The sequence below is a fragment of the Mastigoproctus giganteus genome, chromosome 9 (genome assembly GCF_048544385.1).
Source record: "Mastigoproctus giganteus isolate SK-2022 chromosome 9, ASM4854438v1, whole genome shotgun sequence".
Classification (NCBI taxonomy): Eukaryota; Metazoa; Arthropoda; class Arachnida; order Uropygi; family Thelyphonidae; genus Mastigoproctus; species Mastigoproctus giganteus.
The window spans coordinates 220,091,777-220,097,776 of record NC_143583.1 but is presented as its reverse complement, the minus strand read 5'-3'; positions in this window follow the sequence as shown (position 1 = coordinate 220,097,776).

Sequence of the window (6,000 nt, the reverse complement as noted above, 5' to 3'; positions counted from 1 at the left end):
ACGAAAAACGCGAATTTCCGGGAGAAAAATCATGTTACCCACGCCTGAGACCAACTAACTCAGCCACGTTATGAATAAAGGGCCCATAATCGATGGGACTCGAATTAAGGTATTTTACTCTCGGTGTGGGGAGGATGGCAATCCTACCAACTGTGCTAGCCAAGCTCAATATTTGGAGTTAGTCTGGCATCCGAATCCGAAGTTAATCTGACACAGGATCCGAATTCCAACTTTTCCTGCCCTCGTGGGCAGGAAAAGTTGGAATTGGGATTCTGTGTAAGTCAGTCTTTTGACGTTTTACTACGACAGAACCCGGCTCCTTATTTTTGCCTTACCAGGGTTCAATCTGTGCACACACACGGGATTTCTGAATTTTGGAAACTGCTTGTTCCATTTCACCCGGAATTTCCCTTCCAGGTTACTGGTTCCGCCACATGGAGGCCGTAGTAGTGACACCTTGTGTCCAAGCGGTAGTGGGTTCGTAAAAATATGAAAACAAAGAATGAAAGAAAGAAGGAAGGCCGACCGGGCTAGCCGAGTGGGTTAAGTACCTGCCCGGCAACCCAAAGGTCGCGGGTTCGATTCTCGCCTCGGGCTTGGATCAAAGTACTGCAAAAACCTTGGGAGGTGCAATATGGCCACAGAAGCCGATGCGCCAACAACTACCAAATCAAAAAAAAAAAAAAAAAAAGAAGGATGGTTACTTTTTCTCCGGATCTAGTAAAAAATAAATGTCACACTAGGTCTCGCCCGGAATATTAATTCAACTACCCAAGCGTATTATGGTCGTGAATTGCGTTTGACACTCTGGTCGTTTTGCAGGACGAAAAACTCGAAAATTAGTTTATTGGGTGTTGGTGTGACTCTGTAAATAAGGAAACTATTTTATTTCTTCGAGGGACAGCGAAAATCACTGTCAAAGGCATTTGATCTCAAAATCGCTTGGTACCTGGGACCCCATCCACTGAGTGTCGAGTTATTACTTAAGGACGTGGGAAAATAATTATTTCCGGTTTGTTTTGTTCCGACTTGAATGAAACTTGGAATGGCTCGACAAATCTTTTAAAAGGTACAAATATGAAATTTCATTAAAACCCCTCCACCGGGAGTCGAGTTGTTACATGCGAACGGACATGACGAAGACCATAGACGCATTGTGTGATCTTTTCAACGTTTGAGTTTCAGTATTATGCATGCTCGTTATCCTTTCACATTTTAAATATCCCATCCGTTCTCTTTCCCTTCCCCGTAAATATAAGATTTACGCTTTCATTTTAAGTACAGTTAAGATCATGGTTTATTTCGATCTGACAATTTAATGAAAGATGACACATTTTACTGGAACATCAAAAATATTTTCATGAATACTTTTCTTAATAGGGGTTTTGTATATCCCATTTTAACCGGTTCATTTATATATTTTTCTGAGGTACACACTGTGTAGCAAAGTCAAAAGGAGTTACTACGTGCGGTAAAATGTGGGATCTTGAATTTATAAAAATATTTTTTGCTTTACACAGTTAAATGTGTCGTCTTGCATTATAAAAATAAGTGTTTTTTTGCTCGTCATATGAAGGCGTTCATAGAAGTAGCACGTATTATTAGCCTTTATCTCTACCGTAGTGAAGTGTGCGCTCTTTATTTGGATTTTCATGCGGAATTCTGTTGAGTAGAAGATACAGTTATGCGTAGTCTTATTTAGTTTTTAATAATAAGGAAGTACCTCTTCCCAGCTTTAGCCAAGATCGACTGATCTTAATCAGTCTCTCTCTCTCTCTCTCTCTCTCTCTCTCTCTCTCTCTCTCTCACACACACACACATACACACACACACACACACACGGAGAGAGAGAGAGAGAGAGAGAGAGAGAGAGAGAGAGAGAGAGCAGCTGTTGCTACATCACTTTGAACCTTTCTCATTTTTCATACTTGTGAAGGAACGTACCGTCTGGCACTGTACGGTTGTTATTAATATACACATCAAAGGAGTTCTGCATCGTCTCCATTTCCTGCCTGTTGATAAAGAATCACTTTTCAAAGAGTTTGAGAGAAAGCACCGAATTCTGTCAGGGACTTCGTCTGGTGGATCAAATCCTCGCCCACACCTTTTTCGTGCAGACGCAAGCCGTAGATGTGAGTCACACGCAGCATCCGAGTTATTCAATGACGGAAATTTTCTCTCCCCCCCAACGACCTTAAGTTACTTTGGTCGCAGAAGAACCTAAGACAGGTAGTTAGGTAACCTAGTTAGGGAAGCACGTTAATGATTACACGTGCAGTCATTAACGTGCAAAATGCAAACGAACCTGAAACGATATTAGCGAAAAGCGTGGAGAGGTTTCACTAATCGATTGTAGTCACTCTGCGTATGTAACCATTATTCGCTAACTGAAAAATGAACCTGCATTTTTCAGTTATCGCTGTCGCTGCAAACAACCAGTATTTGTTTTTGTTCGGATTTAACTGGACTTTTCATAAACCTGTAAAGTTTTTCCATACCTCTTCTTATAAACAGTCTTCTTTTAAGGTACAACAGGAAGACTGTTCACTTCGCCATTTTCGTCACATATCAACAAAATAATATGTAACTATGGGGGTTCGCTTCTTTTGATAAAATAAAATAAAATGCTTACAGAAGTTTTCGACTCTGTATGTGTCTCTTCCTCAGCTATGAATATATAAATACGTTACTATATCTATATAATATCGGTGTAGATACACCATAGGCAACTCTTAAAGAAAAACTACGGTAGTAGTATGAAAGGCATAATTTCATTTGTATCTCATATTGTGCTCATCCTTCACAATGAGTTACCATGTATTGCACTACCTCGAATAAATAACAATAGACTTAAATACTATTATTTATTCTCGGTGGACACCACCATCCAGACCGACCGTTTCAAAGCTAGTTGGCTTTTCATCGGTAGGTGCCTTTCACATTGCGATCGTAGTTTTTCTTTAAGAGTTGTGTATGGTGTATCTACACCGATATTATATAGATATAGTTAAACTCTTAAAATATTATGCCTTATTGTATTTAGTTTATTTAAATAAATACGTTACATATGGAAATCAAGAATGGTATCGGATGGTCATGTTAGATAAACGTAGCGCGTGCCCACGGTTAAACAGAAGTTTGTTTTACCACAGTAAAACAAGCTTCTGTTACGTATTTTTTGTATTTGTTACGTATTGCCACGTAACCCGCATCTCTCTTCTCCCATTGGCTGAATAAATCATTAGAAGGAAAATTATTTTAATGTATAGAAAGAAAATATAAATAACATAATTCATTTTATAATTCATATTAATTTTACATAAAAACTGACTCCTCACCTAGTGGGGTTTACAAAATTCAGTGGGTACACGTATAACAAAAAAAGAAAGCGCTTCCAAATGTATCTCACCTTCTCTCTTCTACCTCGTGGGCACCTGCTGCCACATCCCTCTGCCTTCTTACTCTCTATGTCCTCCATAGTAGCTTAGTTTGCACGCTACGTCGCCGTCTGCCAATATTTTGGCGAGGTCTGGGTTCGATTTCTGTCGACTGTTGGAGGAGTCTTTAAGGCTCTCTTTAATCGCAGCTGTAGTAGCCGATCTTCAGGGTACGGCGCAGGCTTCCACGCGAGTTATTCCGGCCCGCGCAACACACCAAAGATTCAGGGTTTATATTCATTCCATTATAACTTTAATCCGAACAAACAAACAAACAAATACACCTCATCTGGTAAACCTTTCATAGGTTGAAAGGTTGTTGAAATACAGTTGAATACCACTGAATTGTTTAGCAATTAGTTAATTGAGAACTTTACTGGATGATGTGTATTTAGTATTACAATGGCTAGCGATAAAAGAAAACGGACCTTTTCTGAATTAGTCAAAAAACAAAAAATTGATGGTGCTTACTTACGATGTCTTTTGGATGTCTAATTGCATAGCTTGGCTAGTTTCCAAGCTTTGTAACTAGACATCTTGGTGGCGGAAGGTTTTGCAATCTGGTTGCTCTTCTTTGAACCCTTTCTAAAAGCAGTCTTTATTCAAGTATGGCCTTCAGACCTGAACACAGTTTTCTAAATGCATGCAGTCCCATCATCGTCTTAAACGAAAGAATAATGACATCCTTTTCTCTACTTACGAAATGATACCAGGAAAAACGGACTATACATCTTGAAACTAGATTGTTTATGTCAACGTAAGTCCTATATAACGTACTCATAGTTGAACATTAAGTGCCCTCCTCTCCTCCAATTCACACTGCATGGCCAATTTTATGTCTAACTGAATCGTAACCCCTAAATATTTTCGTCATTAGCCACTTAACAATACTCCTAGCTTCTACGTAAATTTCCCTTCTGTTCTGTTTCCCCAAGTGCAAAACCTTAGCGTAGAAGCATTAAATTTTAGTTTCCATTTAAAGACCATGTGTCATGTGCACAACTAATCTACGTCAGTTTTAGGCAAATGGACTCTCTCTGATAGTTAACGAATCTTCCTACCCTTAAATTATCAGCAGACTTTGGCAGCTTTGCCTTGGCTCCCTTGATGTCATTAAGGAAAATGTTATCCTGAAGTGGCCCCAGTACTGATCTCTGAATGGCTTCACTTACTACCCTGTCTACCGTAATGAATGTTCATTTATTATTCTTTTCATTTTCTTTTTCACTTTGATCCTACCAGTAATCCCAGTTTGTTCCAGTCCATATAATAGTCTTTCACTAGGAACCGTATCAAAAGTTTTTTTTTTCTCATACCCAGAGAGACAAAAAGTGGCTGTCCGGTTCCGCTTTGAACTTGACCAAACTCTTCTGTATAAAACCGCATGATAATACGGTATCTAAAAAAAAAAATCGAGCTTCTTGCTTGCAAAAAGGTAGCCCTATGAAGAAAGATTTCGAATATGTTTGATAACCAGACCTTAGAGGGGATTTCACTGAGGTCTATAAGGCTCTGAGAGGTGAAAGTAAAATGAAGGAAGGTGAAAGAAATGTTCACTGTTATTATTCCAGAACTAGGGATCATAAATTAAAATTACGGGGAATAAGGTTCAAACTAGATTGTAGGAAATTTTATTTTAGCGAGCAAGTTGTTGATTACTGAAATAATTCGCCTCCATGAGTGGTTAAGGCTGTTTGTTTGTTTTTTGTAAGGTTTTAGGCGCATTAACAACTAGGCCCATATTGCGCCGTACTTTTATATTGTTTGTAAACTGCGTGTTCTGTGGTCGATTTTCTGTTTGCTGGATGAAAATCCCGAGTTTCCGGTAAGGAAAAAAACCATACTTCCCTTGCCTGAAGACCGACTTACTCAGCCATGTTGTGAAAGAGGCCATAAAAAAGCCTTCACGTCATCGATGGGATTCGAACTCAGGCCTTTTCTAGCCGGTGTGTGGCGGACTGCAATTCTGCCAACTGTACTACCAACGAGAGCAATTAAGGCTGATAGCTTTGGGGGAATTCAAAGGTCACTGGATAGTTGCTTATGTAAGAAAGGAAACGTATGGTTATTTTCTTATTATATATATATATATATATATATATATATATATATATATATATATATTATTTATTTATTGCTTGGCCTCTGTAGCTAAAGCCCGTGATCTACTTGTATTATTAAACTTATGCTGATTGATACTTTTATTGCGTCCAACCGTTATTGCACGACCCGGCAAAAATTTCCCTTCATGAATTCACACTGTGATCTGTTAAAGATGCCTTTCCTATCGTAATGATCCTCTATCGCATCCTTAATCAGACTCCGTGATGTTCCTCGCCACTGAATCAAACTCGCGGTCTGTAATTGATATCACGTCTTTTGCGCCTCCTTCGTGGATTGGAGACAGATTCTTGATTCAACAGCCTGGAAGAATTGTTCGTAATTGTTAATGTCATGATTAGAGTGAACCGAATATAGTTGCCCTGGTGACTAACCCATGCAGAAAAATGATCGATTCATCATCATCGATTATATGATGATAATAATGATCGATTATAATGAT